This window comes from Festucalex cinctus, chromosome 17 (assembly GCF_051991245.1).
Source record: "Festucalex cinctus isolate MCC-2025b chromosome 17, RoL_Fcin_1.0, whole genome shotgun sequence".
Lineage (NCBI taxonomy): Eukaryota > Metazoa > Chordata > Actinopteri > Syngnathiformes > Syngnathidae > Festucalex > Festucalex cinctus.
In genome coordinates, this window is record NC_135427.1 from 18,173,130 (window position 1) to 18,200,875 (window position 27,746).

At 45.3% G+C, this 27,746-nt stretch overlaps 1 long non-coding RNA gene across 1 annotated transcript; it reads right to left on the bottom strand.

The window, feature by feature from the left end:
* Window positions 1-6: 6 nt before the first annotated feature.
* LOC144005618 (uncharacterized) lies at window positions 7-27,440 on the bottom strand. The gene is made up of 3 exons (XR_013279627.1): window positions 27,268-27,440; window positions 473-629; window positions 7-404 (listed from the first exon to the last, which is right to left on the bottom strand). It is a non-coding gene; the product is annotated as an uncharacterized LOC144005618 (long non-coding RNA).
* Window positions 27,441-27,746: the final 306 nt, after the last annotated feature.

Sequence of the window (27,746 nt, forward strand, 5' to 3'; positions counted from 1 at the left end):
TTTTATTTCCCCAGGGCCAAGTCAAAACAGACTTGACTTTAAAACAAACAATTTGATTAGGCTGGAAAAAAAAATACTATTACATAAGTACAACTTAACAATAAAAAGCAACCTTAATAGCTATACATAACATACAAGTACAGTCCATATTTTTTGCAGGACAAACCAGAGTGTTCCAGTGCTAGTAAAAAAAACCCCCAAAACAAATTGTAAATCAAATGATTTTTGTCTGACCAGCGACTCATTTGAAGTGTGCATGAGCCACTTGTTCCAAGACTGGTGGCATTGCTTGCAGTGGAATTCCTGGTGTCCCTCTCCTGGTTAGAAGTGGGACATCATACTGGTTCCAGGATCCACAACATCATCCACATGGAGATTGGATGCAATTGATGGCTGCCATGTCTCTGTCAAATATTGGAGTTATTTTGGTTAAATCATTACATTGACTCTCACACGTGTACTATTTTCATACATTTTTGGCATCCTGTGTATGCCCTGTTTGCCCTCCACTGCAATCCAGCGACAGTGTCAGTCCCCACTTCCCCCTCATCCTCCTGCAGGTTCTCTGGGGCAATGAGGTCTCCTGTCCAAAGGCAGATGTTGTGGAGGATGGTACAGGCGGCGATGACCTGAGAAAAAAACACATTTGTATGTTAATTGAATATATTCATTGTACTAACAAGGAGACTGTATCTTGAGGGAAATGTCAAATCTTATACAGACATGGCAGCCATCAATTGCCCCAGCAGCTTTTGAGAAGACTCGGTGCCTCGCCAGCCCTGCAAATTCCCGGGTCACTGCCTGAAGTTCCTCTGCAGTGTTGGGGAAGTGGATGACTTGGTGGCCAAGAGCCACCACTTCCTGAGTGACCCGGTGGATGATGTAGTGGACCGTGGACCTTGGCACCCCAAAAGCTTGTGACACCACCCGATATGATGTCCCACTCGCCAGCCAGAAGAGGAAAACTAGGATCTCAATCTCCGCACCCCATCCATGCCGCCGGTCCTGGTTCAAGAGGTTGAGCAGCCCTTCAAATGAGCCCCTGCTCAGGCGAAAGTCTGGTTGCAAATCTTCTCCGCTGAAGAAACGGTCCAGCACTGGCACACTCAGGTTCATCCTGCAGTATGGGTTTCTCGGCTGTTTTGTTTGTTTGTTTGTTTGTTTTTAAATAAAACATGAAAACAAGTTAGTGTGTGTGTGGGTTTTCTTTTTTATTCTTTAATCTGCTTGCATTAATATTATGGATTTACTGACGTGTTTATAAGAAATGTATCTGACCTTAACCCTGTAGTAGTATGGTGAAGTGTTTTTGCCATTATGAGAACATCTTATGGTCACATAATGAAACATTTTATTTTTGAATGTATACAATTATTTCTGTTGTCTATCATTGCATTGAATATTGCTTACTTGTAATTAAAAATTATTTCTGAGGTTATGATTTATGTAATTGGCTATATTATGAGCAGATCAGAAACGTTACAATTATATCCATATGAAACCTGTAAATACTGATAATAGAATGAAGAGGCTGAGGTAGAACTTACTTTATTTTTTTCAAAAGGACAACACGCCGATGAGGGAATTTGGCTCTCCTCTCTTCCTCAAAAAGAATATATACAATAAAAAAATATAGAAGGAATGTAATTTCGGGGTCCATAATTAACTGAAAGCACAAACTGAAAGCAGATGAATTTATGCCGATGTAATTATGCGAAATATTCAACACGGTGCTTTTTCAGGAGTTTCCGTCGTCGCATAATTGCTCCACCGTAATCACGGAACATCTGAGTAGAAGAATGCCAGATTGTGGGCGTTGCGAAGGTTGCTCGAATGCAGCCTTCGTTCGGGCCCCATCTACATGGATACGAGGGCAAAATGCGAGGGCAGGATTCGAGGGCCGCGTGATTTTGGACACAGCGTGCGGTCGAGTTGCGTAGGAAGTGACGTCATGCGACCGACAAACTGGCCTTCGGAGGACCCAGCCTTGTGAATTTGGAAACACCTATGGACTATCGGCTATCCAGTAATGTATACAGATCAGTGACACCTACACAACACAGGAGAAGTGACAATGGTGGGTGGTTCAAGGACATCACGCAAAACATTTGCTGTCAAAGGATAAACCAGCTAAGGAGGTTGAGCAAAACCACGATGACGACACGGCCAGCCGCCATTGTTGTTGACAGATTGTCATACGCTTGGTGCGCAATCACCAGAGGAGTATCTATCCTGCTACGGTATCCACATTGGAACATACGTTTTGAAATGTTTCCACTCTGGAGCCCTCTTCCAAAAGTGATCAATTTTCAAGCTTCGAATCGGCGCCGCCGTGTGGACAAACTGCCCAAACGCTAAGAAACTTTTGCGGATACTGAAGCGGGGTTTCGTGTCAACGGGGCCTCAATACACACACTAATTGACACAATGAGATGCACCTGGGCAAGACACAATTAAGTGACGGAGGATGCTGATTGGTTGACACCTGAGGAAGGGCACGCAAGCACAGGTGGATATGACGATGCTTGACGAGACTGACAAGGAAAACAGAACAAAAAGACAAAACTCAACTGAAAGCATGACAGAGGTGCTCTCCAACTTTTGTGTCTGAGTCTTCCTGCTGCGGCGGCGGCGGCGGCGGCGGCGGCACTGCATCAGTCCACATTATGCGCCGTCTATTACCTCGGCGGCCGCTCCATTAGTAACACCTGAATCCTTCTATTAGATTGAGGAAGCGGGCCTCATAAATTGGGCCAGCGAGCCAGCGCCGGCTGACTCTTTGGTAATGAAAGGAAGTGGCTTTAAATTCACATTACCTTTGTAATGTACTTCATGCTTGATCATATTTGATCAAGTTGCGGCGAGCGAGAGAGCGCGAGCGCGTCCATCTCCGTCTGTCGCCGCCCAAAACGCATTTGCTCCAACGAGCGCTTCGTCCTCGGGGAAGCCGCTCAAGGTCGAACCCGGATCTTCTTTTCTCTGCTGCCGCCGAATCCAGTTCTTTGCCGCCGGCCGTCGCGATCGTCCGTCTGCCTGCCTCGCTGCAAAAACTTGACTTGCGCGTGTCGTTGCGATCAAGTACGGCAAACTTTCAGCTTGCAACCTTGTCGTGTAACACACGTGTCGTCGTTTGTTGCAAACTTGTCGTGTAACGTGCACGTTGTGTCGTCGTATAACTTATCATGTAACGTGCCTCGTTGTGTCGTCATTTAGTGTCCTCATCAAAGTCGGGATGTGAAATTCAAGCGGAAATTGGCTGGAGCCGTTTTATGGCTTTCAACAAAATGTCAGCGGCGACGCTTCCCTCGGGGGCGTCGGCCAAATTGCTGCTGCTGACGCCACAAATTTCACTCCCTTCAAATATGTGTGCGCGTGCGTGCGCAAGAGTTGCTTTTGATTGCAAATGTTGACTTTTGTCTCAATTATGTTGAGGCTTGTTCAATCAATCAATAATTCCCTCGTTGCCAGGGCAACTGTCGAATTGAGTGGAGTCGAGTGGGTCAGATGGAGCACCATATCATGTACTTTTAGATGTCAAATTATGGACTGAACTCAATTCTAAAGTTAGAGATCAATTGGTGTCCATAAGATCAAGGAATTGGTGTCTATAGGGCAGATATGATCATGTTTTGGCCTCTGGGTGTAGTACCCCAAGGTAACCACCAGATGCCGCCAAACCTAAGCAACCGGAGCCGCCTGCTTAGCAAGTATAGGTCATCCCTAGCGAGGCCCAGGTTGGCCTTAAGCCCCACGTTAGCTTTAAGTAAGCCCCACGTTTTGATAAGATCCTCGTCCTAGCCCCACATTTTGAACCTTATCAAGCCACAAGTTAAAGAGGGTAGGTGGCCCCACGTTGTAGTGATAAAGCCCCACGGTTAAATAAATAAACAAAGGTATCCTGAATTGAGTAATAGCACACACAATATACAATTTATACTCGACAATTGTTAACCTGAAATATGGATCAATGCTTACAGCACATTGAAGCCACTGTGAAACTGTGCTGTCTTTTCTTTTCTTTTAATTACATGCGATACTGTTTATTATCGCTGATAAGATTGCTGTAACTGCATTGAGTGTCATGATTGCCTGTATGAAAAGATGTTTTCTCTCAGCATTGCCATACAAGATGTGTAACAAATGAAAAAGAATCAACCTGTTGAGATTCCCTGAGAGGTTTGGGATTTAACATGCTATGTATTTACATATTATTCATGCTTGCATAGTTTGGTTAAGAATATTATCGCATATTGTCATTGATTTGATGATTGTAAATATCGAATAAGAGCCAGGACCGTTAGAATTGTAATAGGGACTTTTTTGGCTCCATATTGAATTGCAGCCGAGACTTTGGCAACGTAAGATGGCGTAGTGCCCCGCGTAGGATGAGTGTATTGCCCCACGTGTAAATGAGTGCATATAGCCCCACGTAAGCTGAAATGTGTTTTTGTTTAAACAGGAACTGACTAAGCTCTGTGGTGTGCGTAGCTTAGTAACCAGTTTCCTGTGTATGCTTGTGTGTAAAGAATGAGCTCCAATATTACGCGCTTGTTACTCATTTGTATGAGACTATGAACATATGTGGCGTCCTACTTCATCTCAGCGCATGGATTTATGAAGAGACTACAAGTGACGGGAACGACTGGCGGAAGACCACCGTTACCAAGGAGATGCTGTGACGCAACCAAGGTTATAAAAGATTGCCCCTGGCAACGATCGGGGCTCCGAGCTTTCAGCTCTTTGTCGTGAAGCGATCAACCCGTGAGGAGTGTGTTGTTAGAGAAAGCGTACAGCAGAGTGATAGGACTTAGGTTTTTTACGGAGGACCTTTGGCTGTTAGCTGCGAACGGGACTTTTCTCTCCAAATTGGGTAATGTACAATGCTTTATTGAATAAGATGTTTAAGAGGAAGTTATGAACGGTTAATCGCGTGTAGGGACGGAGCCATTTTAACACACTTCCATATCTTCAAATTATTTTTAGCCAAAAACGTCTTATTTTAAAATTAGGTCTTGAGCTCTTTGAAGAAGTGATCAATCTTAGAAGGCTTTATTTAAAGGTTTAAATAGTTATGTTGGATTTCCCTTTTTCTATTTCATTTTATATTTTATCAATTTTAATTTTTATTGTATTCTTGATTTTTGAAATTTATAATTGCGCCTTGTGTTTGGCGAACGCGCATTAAAGAATTTAAAAATTGTTTTTATTCCTGTTATCATTGTAATAAAATATTGAAAGACAATTTTTGCTTTAATTATTTTATTTGTTTCTTTCGGTTTTGTTTTATTATTTTTGGGACTTTTTACTAAGTCCAGGTCATTTTATAAGACCTCATTATTTTCCTTCGAGACGGACAACAGCAACGGACGTTTGGAAAAGAGGTAATTGTATTTTAATAACATTTGATGAATGTTTTCCATTTGTATTAATAAAGTCAAATACTCCTGCTTTATATGAAACAAGTCCGTATGATCCTAACAAGGATTATTAAATGACTAGGTCAATAACAAATGCAAACAACTAAGAGAAGTGGAGCTGCCAAGTAAGTGAGGTGTTCAGTTTATTATTCCTGGGTTCGTGTGGTTGCTCATTCAGGAGTAGTAGGTGGATGAAAACGGATTGGCCTCATGATAAGAAGACAGTGAACAAACCTAGGTGAGTCCACCTCGATATATCGGCTTAACTAATTCTCGTCCCCTCACATTGACGCCTTAGAGCCGGTGAGGGAAAAGGGGAATTACTGACCCATTGATTGGAGAGTCGATCAGGACATATTTCCCGATTTAAGTCCTGCGGGTAAGCGGAAGTTGACATGTGGCGCCCAACGTGGGGCGACGATTGACTCATTTTTGTCAAAATCGGGGTCGATCGAAGCCCAAACAGGAACCCGAGTGAGCGCAACTCTGAGCCGGGGGCACCGTGCTTGGAGTTGACGGCGAACTCGCTGATAAATTGTCATGTCAGACGACCCTGAGCTAACACAAAATTAGTCTCTTTGATGAAAATGTTTCATGGAAAAGAACTGCTTTAATTGTGGAAAACTAGTGTGATTTTTGAATTGAAGTTGATTGTACTATTTTGTGTTAAAGGAACGGTGACTGGCCCCCCAGGAGACTTACACTCAAACAGAGGCTGAGTGTGAGAGAGCCATTCAAAGTGAATGAGCTTTTACAGCGACCTGCTGCTTCGGTCGGCTGTGAAGGTACTGATAGTGTACCTGGTAGAGCGCGCTGCACCGCGCATTCCTGAGGGAGGGGCTGAGTCAAGGGGTGGTTCAAGCCCGCCCACAAAGAGGAGGAGGGCTTGAACAGTTAGAGTTGAGGGTGAAGAGCTGCTCGGAGAGAAGCAGTCTCCTTTAGTAGTTTAATGATAAACTATGGTCTACGGTATTTAGGCCTTCCATATTGGGTGCGGTTGCCCATTTGAGTGGCTTGTTATTGTAGATATCCATTTATAGCAAATCTACCATATTCTTTGCTTGGTTATTGCGGGGTGCCCGAAAATATTTATGGTCCCTTTTCTTTGATAGCGGACCCATTGACCGAGGCTGCCGCCGCTACAGGCATAACCTTGATCCCCCATCCCCTGCCTTTCCTCCTTGTATTTTTGCGGAAATTTTAAGTTTTCGGTTCCCGACAGGAGTGTCCATTGGCACAAGAAGAAAGTCGTCGAGAACTAAGGAGAGAAGGTAGGTGTTTCCACTAGACTAATGTTCTAGTGGAAGCAGCCTTTTTCGGTTCTGACAGGAGTGTCCATTGGCACAAGAAGAAAGTCGTCGAGAACTAAGGAGAGAAGGTAGGTGTTTCCACTAGACTAATGTTCTAGTGGAAGCAGCCTTTTTCGGTTTTGGCAGGAGTGTCCATTGGCACAAGAAGACAGTCACAGCCCGAAGAAGGGAAGCGGAGTGGATTACAACCGATTTGGAAGGACAATACACCCCACCGTTTGAGAGAGGACATCCGCCGACGAGTAAAGGTAGGAAACCCGAACGCGGTAGTCCCGATAGAAGTAGAGGCAACGTACACGGGTACGGAGCTGAGTAACCGGGAGCTATAGTACGTCCCTGTAACCCAAAGCGCACGGGTAGGCTTCGGAAATAGATAGCTCAACTCCTACAATAAGAAGCAAAGCGGGCTATAAAACACGCTAGTGAAGTAATGGAAAAATTAATAGGGAAAAATGGGAGGGAAAAGTCCCCCAGCCCTACGGAGAGGGGAGCAGGATTAAAGCCTGAATTCCGACCTCTAGAACAAGTAGATATACCAGTAGTAGTTATGCTGCTGGGTGAAGGTGTAGATCGATGGCCACCAGGAGCCAGAAGGCACCTGGAGATAAACAACCCTTCGATCCGTCCGACAGACCTCGCAGTCGAGGTGGAAAGGGCGGTGAAGGAAACGGGAATGTTTGTGAGTGAATTTCCCGAAATAATGGGCATAGCAACAGTAGTGGTGAACCACCCCCAGGAGGGATGCACCTCTGGGACGGTGGGCCTTTGGGTCCACTGGTGGTCTATGTTGTTGGATGTGTATAATGTGATGGAAGTGGTTAGTACCGGAGTCCAGTGGGACCCGACGATAAAATCCCTTGCCGAGAAAATGCACTTAAAGGTGGAATTGGCAAATCCCAAGGAGACTGAAGCTTTAAGCCTCAACCTTTGGGAACAACCGGAGTTGAAAGAGCTCCAAAAGGCAGGGAAGCGGTTTGCTGAAGCCGCTAGTGAAGAGGGCTTTTATGATACGGGCTCATGTGTCCCAGTAGAGGAGGACGCAGGAGCATCGGAGAATGAAAGCTCAGGGATAACTGTGAGAATGACTCCCCTGATAAGAACGGCGGCCCTTGGCGGGCTGCCGGAGGAAACTAAAAAGGTTTCAATCGGGAATGGAGTGGTATTGTGTCACTATGTGGGGAGCCCCTGGCAAATACAAGGGGATGCTATTGTGATAATTACAGATAGATCATTAAAACCACATAGTAAAGCGCTTAGGAACATTTTAAGGCAGGAAGCAGGACAGGAATATGAATTAGAAGTTAAACAGGAATTACAGAAAAATTATCAGCGGCCAATAATAGCGGCAAAAACTAGTGGCGGGAACACTCCCTATGGCATGATAATTCACGTGCCAGGGACAGAGTGGAACCCTAAAAGCGAGCAGTCACAATATGCGGACGAAATGGCAAAAGCATTGGAGAGAGGGGTTGACAAAGCGCTAGGTGAGGGAGCGGAGAGAATAGTAATAGATGTAAATTGGATTAAAACTGGGAAAATGCAGTGGCAACAGGCCGAGTCCATAGCTGTGGCGGCCTTCACCTTAAGAGCTAAGACTCCCGTGACAACACCATCGGGAGTAGAATTTGTGGTAGCAATATCAAAAAAGCAGAGAGAGGAGCGAGTTAAATCAGTGACAGATGAGATTTTAACCCGTACTAGGCAGATGGATCGTGAACGACGCCAGCTCCAGCAAACAATAACCGGAGAACTCAGGGACTCACCCCAGTCACCATCCCCAGTTAAAACAACTCCCGTGCCTTCCCCGGTAAGTGGAGGGATGTCAGGAGCTGCCCGGGTGGTAGAGGATGAAGAGCGAGCGGGACCGAGCAGACAGGCCCCGAAGGGGAAAAGCAAAGCCCCGAGGGGAACAGTAACCTTTAGCCCCGTCACGTCTACCCCTGGAACAGCGCGGGACCCCTTTCCGGGACGACCCCCCATGATGCCGGTGCCCCTGCCAGAAGATGGGAGCGAAGAGGAAGACGGTGGAGAGCAAGCTCCTGTTCCGACCGCGATTGGCGCTAATCCCGCTGATGAAGACCGGGACTCAACCTCGTCAGAAGACGATGACCCGGCCAACCCTGGCCGGAGTCCAAAAATAGTAACAAGACCGGTGAATAGAAGAAAGAAGAACCCTCAACCCACGTTTGATGTGTACCGGTCCTCAGAAAGGATAGCTAGGGATGTTAGCCTGGGATGGATCGAGACAAAGGATGGGCGAAAAGCGTACATACCCGAGGCAGGGCAAGTAAATCGCCCTTATCCAACGGCCTGGCTCAATAAGCTAGATAGTAAAATGCCTCTAACTATGCGAATAACTTATCGCGAGGCTGTTAACATTTTACAGGCTCCGCCATACACCACATTACTTGCTCACCAAGACCTGACTAAGAATTTCAGGGAAGGTTACGTGGCGGTGGCACATGATTTTATGTTAAGACGGCTCAAAAAAGCAATAAATGATAAAGCAAAATGTGAGCTGAGAGCCGACGATGATTTAAATTCAGATTCGGATAATGATGGAGCAGCGGTTACCTTAACAGTACCAGCTGCCCCGAGAGCCTCCTTTAACCAACAGACCCAATATATGACACAGTTGGGATCAACTACAATAGTACCAAACCCAATAAATCAGCCACACGACATAGAGGGTGATGTGCAACAATTTAAGACCTTAAAGGAGTTGGTTCGCCAAAAAAGTAGGCTAGAAACAGCTAAAGAGTATTTAGTTGAGACATGGCCTATGATTAGGGACGCGCCAGGAGGAGATGGCGCAAAGAAGCTATGGCTTCAGTACATCATCGCTAGCCCCGTCGGACCAAACGAAACACCACAACAGGTCTACGAAAGGTGGGTGGATGGCGAAGATGAAGATGAAGATGCCCATATTAATAGGGCTATAGAGCAACTCAAAAGGGACGTTTCACTGCTAAACGTGTGGCACAAAATTAAAGAAGTTATATCGCCAAATAGGTATATCAAAGTGCTGCGGATGATTGTTAAGGACAAAGGGAACGAAGCTGTCTTTGTGAAAATGGCTCCAAATAGCACGACGCTGAAAATTGAAGCCTCAGTTAAGAAGTGGGATCGCCTGAATAAGCATAACGCTGAGAAGAGGAGAACCGGACCAATCGCTAGTCGCACCCGAGGGAACGAACAGCAAGTCCAGCAGGGAGCTCAGCGACCAGTTCAGACTGTCCCCTATGTGAGACCTCAGCAACAGAGAATGAGTGGAAATCAGAGACCAGCCACTCAGCCAGGACAGCAGACGAGGCCCCAACCAAGACAACAGCCAGCGGTGCGAAGACCAGGTCCGGCATACATGCCCAAAGAAGAATTTGACAAACTAAACCCAGAAGAAAGGAAGGCCTTCCTCGAGGCGCGCAAGGCTGCGGCCTCCGGGGGGCCTGGCAAATAATGGAGACAGAGGCACGGGTCACCCTAGAAGGAGTCTACAGAGTAGGGAATAACCTTTATGCTAAGGTGGAGGGAGTACCCTATTTAGTAGACACAGGGGCTGAGGTGTCCATGACCCGTAGAGCCTTAAAACAAATCGGACACCTACAAGTAATGGTAGCTGATGGCTCGATTGCCAAAATGCCGGTAGGAATTTGGAAGGGAATTGTGTGGGTAGTAGGACCTCACAATTTGTTGACGTTAAAAGATGCAGAAGAAATGAAAAAGTCTAGAAATAAAAAGCAGGTTGCGAAAAAGAGATGGGAAAAACTAAAACCGAAATTAGTGAAAGTAGGCCCTACAAAAGTAATACTTGATCAAGAATGGTATAAGTCAGTAGATGTACCAGCCGTAAAAGCCCAACAAATCCAAGACAGTGTGTTAACACTGGAAGGGAAAAAGAAATTAGGTGAAATTTTAGACAAAGCCGCTATCGCACATTTTAAAAATGATTGCGGTGATTTAGGAGCAAAATACATGCATACTATTAGTGGAGGGGTACATCCGCCCGTAAGGCAGTATCCCCTCAACCCCGGAGCAGTTGCCGAAATGGAGGTAATTGTAAAAGAATTATTAGCACTTGGTATTATTCGTGAAGAGCTAAACCCGATTACCAATAGCCCAATTCAAGCTGTTAAAAAACCTGAAGCGGTAGGAGGGGGTTGGAGGCCAGTCATTAACTTCAAGGCTTTGAACCGCCGTACGGTGGCTAACCGAGCGAGCCTCATAAACCCCCAGGCGTCTTTAAAAACATTAAGAGTAAAAAAGTATAAATCATGTATTGACCTTGCAAATGGATTCTTTTCCCTGAGAATTGCCAAAGCATCACAAGGGAAAACAGCGTTTACGCATAAAGGAAAAGCATACGTTTGGCAGCGCTTGCCGCAGGGATATAAAAATTCCCCGAACGTATTTCAATCAGCTGTCTTGCATGTTTTGGAAGGTCTCCCTGTCACAGTATACATTGATGATGTGTTCATTGCTAGTGACACGGAGGAGGAACATTTGGAAATTTTGCAGGCCGTAATCGAGCGAGTGACGGCGGCGGGATTGAAGCTAAATCTTAAAAAAATGTCAGCTTGCCAGGTTTCAGGTGGATTACTTGGGATTCCAAGTGTCTGAAGACTTGGGGCTGTCGCAAGCGTATCGAGAGAAAATAGAACAAATTTTGCCGCCAACGTCCGAGAACGAACTGCAGAAAATATTAGGATTGTGTAATTATGTTCGAGATCATGTTCCGTTTTATCAGAAATTTGCGAGACCCCTTTATGCCCGATTGCGCAAAAATCCTAATGAAAAGAAAACAAAGGATTGGCCCTGGTCGGCTAAAGACCAAGAAAATTTAGAAGGGCTCAAAAACGCAGTAAAAAATGCTATACGCCTTGAGCCGAGAAGTTTGGAAGTTAGGTTAGTAGCCGAAATTCAATGTGATGAGGATAATGCAATGGTAAGCGTTAGTAATGAAGGTGCTGGCTTGGTAACATTGTGGACTTACACTATAAATAATGTTGAGAAAAAGTTTCCCCAGGAGGAGAGAGAATTAGCGGTTCTTGCTAAATATTGGGGAACATTAAAAGACTTAGCCCAGGGACAAGGCATAAAAGTTGTTACGCAGAGTCAAGTACATCGCTACCTGCGTAAAGACACATTAGAAAGTACTAAAGCGACTAATGTGAGATGGGGAAGGTGGGAAGATATCCTGCTAGACCCCGATTTAGAGATAGGACCAGCAAAATCCATATCTAAAAAACAGGCGAAAACTGTAAATAGTGAGGAGAAGCCATATGAATGGGTTTTATACACAGACGGTTCTAAAAAGGGTGAAGACCAGAATGCCCACTGGGGCTTCATCCTGAAACACAATGGTAAAGAGGTATGCCGCCGAAAAGGTCAGACTCCTGGCAGTGCCCAAGCAGGAGAGGCTACAGCGGTGTTAGAAGGATTGTTAGAGGCCATAAGATTACACGTGAGTCGAGTAAGACTTATAACCGATAGTCACTATTGTGCTCAGGCGCTCAAAGAAGACTTATCCATTTGGGAAGAAAATGGGTTTGAAGGAGCGAGGAGTAGAGAAATTGCTCATGCTGAGTTGTGGAAGAAAATAGCCGAGTTAAGGTTGAATATGACTATCGATGTTGTTCACCAGAGAGCCCACGTCAAGGAGGGGGCTCACTGGAGAGGTAATGATGAAATAGATAAATACGTCCAAGAGAGAAGATTGGTAATTGTAGGAGCAGAAAAATGGGACAATACTCCCAAAGGAGGAAAAGTGGTCCCGAATGAGTTTGTGTGTGAGGTGACTAAGGCCGTACATGAAGCGCTAGGCCACGGAGGTGCCTTGCCCACCAAAAGAGAGTTGGAGAAACTGGAACTTTGGATCCCAGAAAAGAAAATTCGTTCAGTTATACGAAATTGCGAGTTGTGTAATAAGTATAATGCAGGACGCCGAGGACAGCGAGTGGACGGATTGACGATTAAAAGCACTGTTCCATGGGCATCAGTTTGCATGGACGTAGCAGGCCCCATGGGAGTAAGCGGCACTAAAGGTGAGAAATATCTTATTGTGCTTGTTGATTCGATGTCAGGACATTTTGGTTTAAAAGCTGTACGTAATGCGAATGCTAATAGCGTGCTGAAAACACTAGAAGAGGGTTGTATGTGGTTAGGCATACCGAGAGAATTAAGAACTGACAATGGAACTCATTTCAAAAACGCTACAATAGACAGGTGGTGTCAGAAGTGGGGAATAGTAAGAACTTATTCGCCGCCCTACACCCCTCAAGCTAACGGCGTGGCTGAAAGGACCATTGGTCTAGTTAAAAGTTGGCTTGGGAAAAATGCTAATGGAAAAGAATGGAGTGAGAAATTGGTGGAGTTGGTCAAGGATTTGAATGGGAGGAGCAGAGCAGATAGACCTTCCCCTTCGCAGGAATTGAACCAGCGCCCCTTTGTCGCACTTGAGGTAGGACGGATGCAAGGCACACAACACCCTCAAAAGGGAAAGTGCCCATTTCAGGTAGGACAGAGAGTGTGGATAAAATCTCATAGTCCTTCTGATAGTCAGGCAGTGAAAGCGAAATATGACCAATTTGACATCGTTGAAGAAGTTTTAGACAGAAATACAGTGCGACTGAAGAAGAAGGGAGTCCAAGGGGTAGAGCAGCTAAAACCGATACCAGTTAATTCAGCCTGAAGTTAAGGAGTAAGACAAATAATTAAAAATGGAACCAGTCCCGCCGGACTTTGTCAGGCTCGTCATGATGAAGGGAGCTGTCATCGTGCGGAGGACGGAGAAGGTGATAATGGTCGGTAAGGCATTTGTTCTTTGGACGAATGCAGTGAGAGGATATATTAGTAATAGAGTGGAAGATTTTAATTGGCAACCGGCTGTCTCGACCTGTGTAATTTGCAGTGGAAACGAGGAGTTGAGGAGACAGTGGAATATAGCCAATAAGTATTGGGTAGATGGCTTTAAGCCAGACCTGAGTAAAATAGGCCCGGCTAAAGTGCTTGAAATACAGGTGTGTGGATACTGTAGAGTAAAAAGCCTACCTAGGATAAAAGCGTATGCTCAGTGGGACTTAGCCCCGCAAGAGAATACCGAGGCACAGCATTGTGAATGTTTGTGGGACGGGGAGAGCATACTGTATTGCCTACATTGTAGGATGAGAATGGGAAAAGGTTCACTAGTGAGAGCAGGAGAGGCCGAGGGATGGCAGTTAACTGGAGCAGAAACTTTGATAAAGTCGCTAAGTTCCGATTTGCTGACCTATTGGCCGATGGAAGTGAACGAGAGGACTCGCGACCCGGGGTTCCAGGCACTGCTCTACAACAACTGGCCACCGCATGGAGGTAAGTATGGCTTGGCTCCATTAATTGTTGGCTCGGAAGCGGTGCCAACTTTAGTTCACGTTGAACCTGTGTTAAGTGGGGGGGAACCAAGATCCCCCTGGCCCACGCTAATCAATATTGCTTTGGCTCGAGGGGACATTTCAATGGAAACATTGCCGGATGTCCCGCAAGAGAAAGCAGTGAATATTAGCGCTATGGAAGGTAGTCATATAGTAAAAGAGACTACATTGGATAGAATGGAATATAAAGCTAAAACAGTAATAGTAAAAGTGAGTCCAGCGATGCCGCGACGATGGGTTTTGGGGGACCCGATATATTGGTTGAAAATAAAAGTAATGATGGCTATGAAACCCTACGAGGGAATATACTCGTTAGGGATGGCAGTGTCAATGAGTACAGAGGAGGAAGCCAAACGGTTACACCCCAACTGTACTTTTAATGGAGAATACTTTGGTACTAGGCCGACAAGAAGGCATAGTAGTGAGAGTGGAGATGAAGAAGTAAAGCCTAAGGGTAATGAGAAGTTGTTGGCATTGGCTCAGGTGGCCACAAGAGAGCTGGAATATTGTTATGTGAGTTCATTAGAAGAGGATGAACACAAGGCACCCAGGTCGAAGGGAGACTTTGACCTCAGGGGTCGCCCGAAGAAGTATAAGGGGAAAGGGTGTCCCTATCCGGGTTGTACCGGAGAAGGAAACGTGTTAGACGACCACAAAAAGCATTGGTCTTTGCGTGGATGCCCTAAATTTTGTGAGAAAAATCCATGGCGGTATAATAATGCACCTAAATGGAAAAAATTGGCAGAAATGTGTATAAAAGCCCCCCAGTCCGTTTTTCCTCAACAGGAGCAACCGGAAAAGGGAGTTGTACCGGAAACTCCAGCCGCAGGGTCGGGAACGGAGTGGAGGGAAAAGCCAGAGGTAAGTGAGAGCCCCTCCTCTAACGAGGAGGAGCCAGAAGGTAAAGGGTACGAAGGCGAAGCGAGCGAGGATAGCGAGGCTGATGAGGTGAAGGAGCACAAGGTCCTTAAGGGGGTCCTGTCACGCTTTTGGAACAGGCACCAGGACCCACAGCCCTCTTCATCCGCTGAGAAGTAGCAACGAAAGGAGATGGAAGGTGAGATTGCTGAGCTAAAGACTAGAGTAACTAGATTAGAGACACATAGACAATTATTAGAACATTTTTTAGGAGCATTTGTACCGGCGTTGAACAATTTTTTAGTAGATATTGGGCAATTTAGGCCACATTGGTTGTCTTTAATTGAGCGTTCTCAGGAAAGAATCGCTGAGCAAAATGAAATGAGGGAGATAATTAAGAAATTGGAAAAAAGAATCGAGGAAGCTGAGGCCAAAATACAGAGGTCCAACCAGACCCCCGCGAACCTTGAGCAGGAGGAGTCACCAGGACCCTCAACGGCCCTATTGTTTGATTACCAGGTATTTCGACAAAATCATATGCAAGAAAGAATGGCTGAATTGAGGGCCAAATATGATGAAGGTAAGTAGTTAGAAAGATTAAGAGGTGCGGGATAAATTGGGCATAATTTAGTGAATTTGGAAACCCCTTTTGTTTAAAATTAAAATGTATTTGGCTCAGTGGAATGTAGAAACAATTTAAAAATAGAATAAGATAATTGTGTAACGAAGCATTGTAGGACTTGCTTTGCCCCACAGAGGCCAACCCCCAGAAAAGAGGGAGGAGCTGATGTGGTTTTGGAGCTTAGTAGTCCATAAAAGATAGAACCGTCAGTAGAGAGTATGAAACGTAGCTACGAGGAAGCGATGGAGGAAGATCAAAGTTTTGGCGACAGCGGGGGTAAATTAGTGATACCTGGACGACTTTGTTCAGCCAGGAACAGGGTGAGGTTTGAGGACCTAGGACTGGGTCCTCCTAGTTATGATACCCCGTTGTATGAGATACCTAGACCTGCGACTTTAAACTTGCCTCACCCTTTGACTCTAGAGGTAAGAGGAGAGCCGCATGTTTACGCCAATATAGGAACAATTACACGCCAGCCAGAGCGTGGTGGCAACGGTAGGGACAGGGTTGAGAACCCCTATGAGATTCCTACATATGGGGGTAGCCCCACGGTGTTTGAGGACCCATTGGACACCTTTCATGAACAACCTGAAGATGACAGAGTTTACATGAACGTTCCTGTCATCCGTCGAAGACGACGCTGGGCGTACGGTAGGGTATGGCTGGCCACCATACTTTGCTTGATAGTAATAACATTGATTTATTGTTTGTTGGGGCTGCGAGCGCAAAGAAGGCGAAGGTTCAGCTTCGACAGCATGGCTCCGATTAATCCCATCGACTTGGTCGACGTACGGTATGGCAGCACTAAAATAGCCAACCAAACGTGCTGGAAAGTGGAGGTAATGCATGTCAGTGAAGAATGGAAGAGAAGTAAAGGACCGCAGAGGGAAGCCTGCGGTGCCGGAGCGGATATTCCTTGTGAGAGGCAATGGAGGGAGGAGAGAACCACCCTAGTGAATTCCTACCTTCGCAGCAAATCCAGTCAAACATATAATGAATCGGTGAAGATTTTGAAAAGGAGCACGACGTACCCTGTAAATTCAAAGAGTAAGTGTAAAGTTCGAGTAGTTTACCGGATTAATAGCACAGCGAACGACTCTATAGTCAATATTACTTTGTTATGCTTGAAGAAGCTAGAGCAAAGATTTGTTAGAAATAACTGGGTCCAGATTGGAGAAGGAGATCCTTCTTGGTACGTTAATGAATATTGTGCAAGGTTGCCAGATGCGACAGGAGGATACTGGTTAGAGACAGACCCTGACGACCCGGATTTCGGAATTCCAGCGGCCCCACGAAATGACACTTGTACCGAGCTTCGGCCGGAATGGGAACCATGTTGGAGCTGTTTAACTTTTAGATGCAGTGGACCAGAAACCAACGGGACCATTGAAGGACCAGGGGCCAACGGGACCGGTGATTACCTGCCAGGTACTCCGACTCCAGCATCGGGTAAGTACCCTTTAGTTTTTCATCAACGAAGGCTTAAAAAATTTAGAAAGCCGAGGGCGATTGAAGTTTTTGCCCCACGTTTTAAACGTATGATTTTCGCCTCACCGAAATTTCTTGGAATGCAGGGGCTCAAAAAGCCCCCACCAAGGAAAGTTAAAAAGAAACGGCCGAGGTACAGAGTTAGGTTAAATAAGACCCGGTCACATAATAGATTACGTAGGATGGTATACGCCGCGACTATTTTTGGAAGGAATACGTCTAGGAGGACCCCACCAATTACACCTCCAATAAAAGTAATAAATAAAATAAATAAAGTTAGTAAAGTAATAAAGAAACGGCCGGGATGCAGGGTTAGGTTAAGTAAAGCCCAGTTGTATTATAATGATAGCCATTGTGATTGGAATATGATGAGGTATTGTCCCGTGCCCTACCACATGTTTTGCTTTGCGGATAGCGGTAGTAGTCTTACCCTCCCCGAAGGAGGGTTAAGAGGTGACGCGAGTACCTTGCTTACTCACCTTTTTGCAATGAGTGTTAAAAACGCACTATGTGAAAAGAAGATAAAAGTGAAACACGAAGAGTGGTTGAATAACTCTTTTCCATGGATATGGAAAAGGGATACGTACGTGTTGGAATCAACCTTTAATAAGACTGTGAAAATAACTGTACTGAATATAAGGCGGGTACAAATGTGGGCTCAACGCATTCCTACGCCGGATGATTTACATAATGTTCCGAAGGGTGATTTTGATAAAATTGATCAATGTGTAGCACTAAGAATGTTTAACAGATTGGAAGGGAAGGAATGGATAAGTGGTATTTCGCCGCGATGCCCCTTGGTGGAAATGGGAACGCCACCTTTTACTCATTGGATTTATAACTGTACAGGGTTAAAAACAAACTTAACGATTAAAGGGGTGTTACAAGCTTGGAAAGAAATACATACGAGAGACGAGAGTAAGACGTGGTGGGGACTCAATAAAGATGAAATGGAAAAAGATGTATTACCTTGCTTAGGAAAGTCAGAAAATTATTGGGTTAAATATCAATATATGGCGACAGTATATTCTAAAGAGAATGACATTTGGCCTGACAGTGAAAGACCAACCTTATACGCTAATCCAAGGCCATGGGAGATGGTGTGTACGGGAGGTAGTTCCGGGAAAGATTTTAAAAACTGTACAATTGTATTAGCACGTGTACCTTGTTATAAAGTTTCCCGGTTTAAGAATTTTTGTACTCCACGTTACCGCGACGCAGAATATACTGATGTTGAGGGAGCGGTGTGGATTAAAGACAATAGTAGTAGATGGATTCGTAGCCAAGCGGTAGGAAGGGATTACTGCGCGCGATGGGACAATGATAAAGAATTGTCTAAAATGGTAGGACTTAAAATTATCCCCAAGCCTCCTGACTCCATTATGCAGATTTTAGAGGGACATGCATTTAGAAAATCCCTCTGTGCAGGAGACATAGTTACGGGATTTGATTGGTTGGGATTCAATAAAATTTTTGGCCCAGGCACATGCCACGAACCTGCTGAAAAATGGCTGCATTGTGGACACAGTGACGAATACAATCATAAAGGGGAACATGTATGTACTTGGTATGAGAGAATTGGATTGGCAATAAAGGGTGTAGTTAAAACTGTGGCCACAACAGCCGTTGAAGTTGTGGAAGATGTGGCAGAGACGGCTTTTCAGGGTATAAAAACCGGGCTGTCAAATTTAGCACAAGATGTGGGACTTTGGTTCCTGCTAGGTTTAGGAATTGTTTTAGCGGCAGTGATAGCTTTTGTATTTGTTAAAAGAGGATCTTTGTCGCTATGTCCTCGTCGAGAACACAAAGAGAAAGCCTCACCTAATATGGTAAAAGCTCGGCTATTGGCCAATGAGCTACAGGAAAATTGGGGAGGGGCGTCGAAGAGGAGGTTATTGAGTATTGAGGAAGGGCTGCAAAAGAGGGCGGGATCGACTCGATTTTAAAAACACCAGCCCTGTCTTCCTCAATCCTCACTGACACTTTTTGGCGGAACAGTAAAACTACACATGACCATGGCATGCGGTTCGGTTAATGGTACTAAAGGGAGACCAGGCGCCCTTCAAAATGTAAGTAATGAAGCTGAATATTGGATGATTTTTATAATATGGCTTCTTTATTGCTGTACTGGACAATGGGACATTTGGCAGTTAACTCGACCCTTTATTTTGGTGATAGCTGTTACCAAGGTACTGGTGTTACGCTTTGTGTTTTGTACATACACACTGGGATTGGGATGCTTCATTGTGTACATGCATGGCCGAATTAGAATAAATTATAAAACTCCAAGAGGGGTAGCTGAAACATTCCTCTTGGTGTGCTGGGTTTGTTTAGATGTAACCTCTATCATGATTTTTGAAGTTTTATATGGAGCAGTTATATTAGAAGGCATATTTGCCATGGCATTGGCATTGTATATTATGAATATGGTGATTCGCCTTCAACGAAATCCTGTGGCTACGGGCAGCAGGGTTTGGATGTGGCGAACAGCTAAACTAACTTTATGGGGTATAGTTTGGGGAATAATTTCAATTCTCCTTTGGCTGCGCCTGGTCGACCAATTGGTTTTAGTAGTTTGGTTTTTTACATATGCAGCTTTTTTTACTCTCCCGCCAAAAGGTTCCGCTACTCGGAGAGCGACCACACCCTCGCTCTCTCGGCGTAGTGGCATTCCGCATTCTCTCGACAGAGTGGGTGCGGATGATCATTTAGATCAGGATCGACCTGTACATATGGGGAGCCGCGATCTTGCCGGCTCTCCTCAGGTTTAAGAATTGTCGAATTGTATTTGTGTGTTTACCAGGATAACCAGGATGAGCCGCGGTGTGTCTTTTGTGGAAACGATCTCCTTCTCTTCTCAGCCTGGGTAGTTGGAGACGTGTTCTATGGGCACTGCTGCTGTCCTTTGTCCCCAGAGGGTGTGGGTGAGGAAATGTGGCTTATACCCGATGGGCTTTATATGACTTATTTATGTGATCTTTTCGATTCAGCTATGAGCAAAATTTGGAAATGGCCTGGCTTTGCTGACCTCGCGGGCTCATGTAAGTTGGAAGGTTTGGTTCAAAGTCCAATAAAAGATATACGGTACCATGTTAACAAAGAAAGTGTATTCATCGGGAGCACTGTCCCTTTGATGCGTATGGTATGGCGCCTGCCTGACGGTGCTCGACGCTTGACTTTCAATACCCCGTCTGGCTTTTGTGTAGCCGCCACTCCTAGGAAGACGGCCAGACCTGGTGAGAGTGCCAGGTATGGTGGTGTTCGAGTTGGAGAGGAGCGACCCTGCGCGCCTGAGACGGCCCCCTCGCCCTCCCTGGACCGGGTTGACGAGCCTGGGGAATCCAGTGCCGCCCGACAGGAGGCTCCAGTTGGTAAGATCATGCCACTGTTGAGACCAGTCTCCCCCGCGGTTTCATCACTAGTTGATGACCCGGTGGTTGAGCATAGCGAGGATGAGGGCTCGTTGGCTGCGTTGTCGCCCTCCCTACTGATGAATGGCTTCAGCCTGTGGTCTCCGCTCCCTGATCCTTCGCCCGTCTCCTTGCCTTCTGACTCCCCGGCGTCTCCGTTGGGTGATGACGGTGGGGTAGATGAGGTGTGGATGATGGGGTTGGATGGTGAGTTGGATATGCGGCTGATTTGCCTGAGGGACACCTGTGATCTCTAGGAGGGGGTGTCGAATTGAGTGGAGTCGAGTGGGTCAGATGGAGCACCATATCATGTACTTTTAGATGTCAAATTATGGACTGAACTCAATTCTAAAGTTAGAGATCAATTGGTGTCCATAAGATCAAGGAATTGGTGTCTATAGGGCAGATATGATCATGTTTTGGCCTCTGGGTGTAGTACCCCAAGGTAACCACCAGATGCCGCCAAACCTAAGCAACCGGAGCCGCCTGCTTAGCAAGTATAGGTCATCCCTAGCGAGGCCCAGGTTGGCCTTAAGCCCCACGTTAGCTTTAAGTAAGCCCCACGTTTTGATAAGATCCTCGTCCTAGCCCCACATTTTGAACCTTATCAAGCCACAAGTTAAAGAGGGTAGGTGGCCCCACGTTGTAGTGATAAAGCCCCACGGTTAAATAAATAAACAAAGGTATCCTGAATTGAGTAATAGCACACACAATATACAATTTATACTCGACAATTGTTAACCTGAAATATGGATCAATGCTTACAGCACATTGAAGCCACTGTGAAACTGTGCTGTCTTTTCTTTTCTTTTAATTACATGCGATACTGTTTATTATCGCTGATAAGATTGCTGTAACTGCATTGAGTGTCATGATTGCCTGTATGAAAAGATGTTTTCTCTCAGCATTGCCATACAAGATGTGTAACAAATGAAAAAGAATCAACCTGTTGAGATTCCCTGAGAGGTTTGGGATTTAACATGCTATGTATTTACATATTATTCATGCTTGCATAGTTTGGTTAAGAATATTATCGCATATTGTCATTGATTTGATGATTGTAAATATCGAATAAGAGCCAGGACCGTTAGAATTGTAATAGGGACTTTTTTGGCTCCATATTGAATTGCAGCCGAGACTTTGGCAACGTAAGATGGCGTAGTGCCCCGCGTAGGATGAGTGTATTGCCCCACGTGTAAATGAGTGCATATAGCCCCACGTAAGCTGAAATGTGTTTTTGTTTAAACAGGAACTGACTAAGCTCTGTGGTGTGCGTAGCTTAGTAACCAGTTTCCTGTGTATGCTTGTGTGTAAAGAATGAGCTCCAATATTACGCGCTTGTTACTCATTTGTATGAGACTATGAACATATGTGGCGTCCTACTTCATCTCAGCGCATGGATTTATGAAGAGACTACAAGTGACGGGAACGACTGGCGGAAGACCACCGTTACCAAGGAGATGCTGTGACGCAACCAAGGTTATAAAAGATTGCCCCTGGCAACGATCGGGGCTCCGAGCTTTCAGCTCTTTGTCGTGAAGCGATCAACCCGTGAGGAGTGTGTTGTTAGAGAAAGCGTACAGCAGAGTGATAGGACTTAGGTTTTTTACGGAGGACCTTTGGCTGTTAGCTGCGAACGGGACTTTTCTCTCCAAATTGGGTAATGTACAATGCTTTATTGAATAAGATGTTTAAGAGGAAGTTATGAACGGTTAATCGCGTGTAGGGACGGAGCCATTTTAACACACTTCCATATCTTCAAATTATTTTTAGCCAAAAACGTCTTATTTTAAAATTAGGTCTTGAGCTCTTTGAAGAAGTGATCAATCTTAGAAGGCTTTATTTAAAGGTTTAAATAGTTATGTTGGATTTCCCTTTTTCTATTTCATTTTATATTTTATCAATTTTAATTTTTATTGTATTCTTGATTTTTGAAATTTATAATTGCGCCTTGTGTTTGGCGAACGCGCATTAAAGAATTTAAAAATTGTTTTTATTCCTGTTATCATTGTAATAAAATATTGAAAGACAATTTTTGCTTTAATTATTTTATTTGTTTCTTTCGGTTTTGTTTTATTATTTTTGGGACTTTTTACTAAGTCCAGGTCATTTTATAAGACCTCATTATTTTCCTTCGAGACGGACAACAGCAACGGACGTTTGGAAAAGAGGTAATTGTATTTTAATAACATTTGATGAATGTTTTCCATTTGTATTAATAAAGTCAAATACTCCTGCTTTATATGAAACAAGTCCGTATGATCCTAACAAGGATTATTAAATGACTAGGTCAATAACAAATGCAAACAACTAAGAGAAGTGGAGCTGCCAAGTAAGTGAGGTGTTCAGTTTATTATTCCTGGGTTCGTGTGGTTGCTCATTCAGGAGTAGTAGGTGGATGAAAACGGATTGGCCTCATGATAAGAAGACAGTGAACAAACCTAGGTGAGTCCACCTCGATATATCGGCTTAACTAATTCTCGTCCCCTCACATTGACGCCTTAGAGCCGGTGAGGGAAAAGGGGAATTACTGACCCATTGATTGGAGAGTCGATCAGGACATATTTCCCGATTTAAGTCCTGCGGGTAAGCGGAAGTTGACACAACACAGAAACAAATCAACAGCAACATTCTGCCCAACTTGCTGGCGCTGCAGAACGCGCGCACGCGTGAATGGGCGGCAACGTTTGCGACACGTGATGACAATAAAGTTTCCAACATTTTCACAACACCAAGATGAGAAATTTCTCTTACAACTTTTGCTCACACACACGTGCAGGGCAAATTGACACGTGTGCGCACACGCTAATTGAACTGGTTTCATTTCCTCCTCACACTTGTCAACCTTCACCTCACACGCCGCGTCACACCCTCGTGTGTGTGCGCACAAGTAAACGTGCTCTCCAAATGAGCATAACAGAGAAAAACGTGTGATTGACAAGTTTTTTTTTAACAGTTCAGGTGACATCACACGCGCACGCACACACACACAGTGTATCCTTGTAAACGATCAATTCGCAGCCTGTTATTAACACCCTGTGATGTTAATGGGCAAATGTCTTCCAGCGCAGTTGTTGTCACCTCCTGTCTGTTGTCATGGAGACAATTTGCATATGGAACATGACGGATGGACGGACGGATGTCAAGCGTTTGTCTGTCCGGCAACGAGACGGCAGCGGCCGTACTTGCTGAGCCTCCAAGATGGAGGCACGGCCCACAACCACCAATGACATCATTCTTTTTTTGAGCAGACCACTTGGAGCGGATATGAATGAATGCAAACAAGTCATCATGAAACGTGGTTTGGAGAAAACATCACATGTGACCTTGACCAACATTCCAGTGTTAACGCAACATTTTTGTTGTGTTTCTCGGGCGCAAGTAAAAAGCGCATCACAAGAACCAAAATGTGACAACTGAAAGCCTCATGATGGCTTCCGCCATTAAAGCGAAAGATGACAATGGGGCCTTTGTTACTGCCCCGCCCCGTCTCATTTCATTTTTCTCTCTTATTTTCTTTTTGTATTGTTAGGGCCCGAGCAGCTACCGCTGCGAGGTCCCGATTGTTTTTGTAAGAATTCTTCTTCTTCTTCTTCTTCTTCGTAAACAATCAGATTTTTGAGGACCTAAACATTTACGAAAACTCACCAAACTTTGCACTCTCATCAGGCCCAGCAAAAAATGTGATCTTATGATGTTGTCATAACAACGCGACTCTATAGCGCCCCCTAGCGTACAAAAAATAAAAACTAATCCTGGCTCGTTTGACCTAGAGCTACGAAAATTGGCAGGCACGTGTAGCAACCCGAGACGCACAAAAAAAAGTCAGTGGAAGCCATTTCCTAAAATGTACAGGAAGTGAGCTATGAATTTTTGAATGATCACATCTGGCAAAAAAAAAAAAAAAAAAAAAGTACTAATATGTAATAATACTTGTATAGGTTTATCATGCCATTTTCAAAGAAATTCTGCTTCCAATGTGCCAGTACCCGAACGTGCAAGTACCCCAACGTGGCCCGGGCTGCGAGGGCCCTTTATAGCTGCTCGCAGCTCTTGTTCAATTTGAAATTTGAGCACGTGTTGACTAACTGATTGCAACAAAAGCGAGTTTGCAGAGCAGTTTATGGAGGCGGCCTTCCCGCCAGGATCGGCGTCTCGCTTTGCATTTGATTGCACGTTGCCCTGGCGACGTCGGACGCATCCCGCCACATCTCACATCCGTCGCCGTCCTCAGGGGGAATTGAACCCGCGACGCGCGTCTGCGCTGGTCTCATCATTGAGCCTGAGCCGGATGACTCCGTTTGATCACCACACCGCCGCCGCAATTGCACCGGCCGGCCGCAAGACGCCGCGTGCTTATGAACGGCAACCATGTTGACCTTGTTGACATTATTTCAACAAGCAATTGAACACACTCATAAATGACCGGCCCTGTGCGTGCGTATCGTCCAGCAAAACAAGCCTTTTAGCAAAAGCTGCTAAGTTTGCCGCACTTGACCGGCGGCCAGATTGGCTCCGCCCACGTTGTCTCCTTGTTTGCCTGAAACATGTTTCCTGACCTCCGTTCAGCCTCCAAAGACAAATTGTGAAATGAAGATGCTGAAAAAAATAAAAAAAAATAAAAAATCTCCACTTGCTGCCTGTCAAATGTGTCAAAGGTCATCGAGTGGCGGGAAGCCGGACGCGTTCTTCTGCTGTGTGAACCCCGAAAGCCATCTTGGCCCATCTGTCGTCTGACGCCAGCGACATTTTCATTCTTTTGTCGTTTTGGCGACGGCCATCAACAGAAGAAGACGACTGTGATGAAGGAAAAGAAAAATCCTTTCCAACAAAAAGACAAGCGGATGTTGACAATCTCTGATGGAATCCAAAAAGTGAAGCAGGAAGTGGCGTCCATGATAGTCGTCATCATCATCCTCCTCCTCCTCCTGGGCAGGAAGTGCATCAACAGCACTTCCTGCCGAGGATGACGATGACTATCACGGCCGTCCTCATCTTCGTCCTCAGCAGGTCATCCGTCATTTTGGAAATCTCAGCTGAAATCTTGCCGAGCGCTAATATCTCTGTCACTCAACGCCCCCCCTCCTGCTCCCCCCCCGCATCAAACTTGGGGGCAGGGGGCGTGGCTGAGTGACAGCCAATCCGAGTGCGCGCTGATAAAAGTAGTGCAAATGTAAGGAAGATGATAAGAAATAATGGACTTTGTGATTTTGGGCCGAGTGGAATGTGCTGGCGACATCCATCACAGGCAACTTTTGCAAGGAAAATAATAACACTTTTGATCGGGATCAACACGTGCACACACACACACACTGAAATGGCGGTCAACAAGCTGATGTAGGAAGCAAAACCAGCAGCAACATTTTCTAGTTATTGTCAACGCAGGCCCGAAAAGCACAACTGGCGTCCGTCATGGCATTTATCCAATCCCCAAAGATGACCTTTCACCTTTGAGGAAAAACCAGCTGACCTTCCCACCTCCCTCCAAGGATTGAAAGGAAGTCGACTTGAAGGCAAAGCCATGTGCAATATGTTTGTGTCGCAAGCCAACACAAGAAGAAGCTTTTTCCTTCAACAAGACAAAAAGTTCTCCATTTTTCAAAGGATCCATTTTCAAAAATTCAAAAGTCCACCTGAAGTCAAATCCCATTTCTTCTGGTGTGCCCCAGGGCTCTGTCTTGGGGCCCCTCCTCCTCACCACCTTCAGCCCATCATGTTGCTTGGAAGCATTTCTCGCCATGTGCACTTTGACCCTTTGGTGGCCACGTCACAAATCTCCAGCAAAAACCAGACTTGCCCTCAGCTCGTAAGTCTCAGCGGCATTGTCAAGTCGTCAATAACCAAACTGATGGATGACAAAAACCAAACAACAACTTTCAAGGAGGCCTTCATCACACCCACACGCACGCGCACGCGCACTCGCACGTGTTGTGCTCCCAAAAGAGGGGCCAACGTGGTTTTGGTTGATTCCAAACGGATTCATGTCCAGCCATGCACACAAAACACACAATGCGCTAGGTCAGATTTAAGTGTGTATGAGCTGAACGCGTGCGTGCATGTGTGTGTCAGTGACACACGCACACACTTCCCTTGGATGATGAGAGTTGACCTCGTTAAGCCCGCTTCGTTGGATTTGTTTGTTTTGTCTCTTTGTTGCTCTTCGTTCACTTTAGTCAACAAACATGGCCGCCCTTGGGACTTGGGACAGGGGCGGGGGTTGCTGTTCTGCCGGTTGTCAGGCAACGAGAAGCTTGTCTCCGATTGGTCTGATCGATCAGCGACGGAAGTTGAAGGGACTTGCCAAGTTCACGCCAAGTGCGTGATGACGAAGGATTCATCCGTTCATGTTTTCACTTCCTGTCACCTTCAGCACTTTCTTCAAGGACATCTGTTGGACATGGGGGGAGGCCAGATGCTGCTGCCACGGCAACCGCACTGGCCTGCTTTCAATCAGGTCCTTAGTGACAGCCGTGGGTGCCAGTATATGTGTGTGTGTGTGTGTGTGTGTGCGCATGTGTGTGTCCAATTTGTGGCCCATGTCCGACATCCGAAGCGCTCAAACGTTTGTTCAAGAAAGCAAAAAAAAAAAACATTTATTTGGATGTTTCACATTTCAAAGACTTGATTTGGTTGTTTTCCATGGATCAATACTTCAATTGGTTTCAATTAGTCACAAATAAGCAAATGTCAACAAAAAGCACAAGTTCCAATGGAGCTGAGTGAAAAGTCTTTGCATTGCTCTGCAGCATTGCTTACGTGATTTCCTGTCATTGGTGGCGTGTGCGCGTGTTTTGTGGACGCCCCAAAAAGCGCAAGGATGCAGTCAGTCCAGAAAAAAAAGAGGAATGAGTGAAGCAAAAGAAGCAACAACGTCCAAAAACAGAAGCAACAACTGACGCAGGAAGACGACGATGAGGCAAGAAGAGGAGACAAAGACTGAAAGAAAGCAGGTAACGAGACACCGAGAGGCACCTGGACAAGTCACAGGTGGCTGATTGGGTGACGTCATGGCAACAAAGACAGCAGGACTTGATCAAACTTGACAAAAGTGAGACACCAGGACAAAAAAGCAACATTTCCGTCTTCTCCAATCAAGTCGGACCATCCCAAAATCAGGACTGATCAGAACTTTACTCGTCAATAACATCAGACATACAATTTATACAATCATCAGCAAAACAAATAAACAAACACACAAAAAAAAAACTGGATCCAAAAACATCAAGTTGATGATA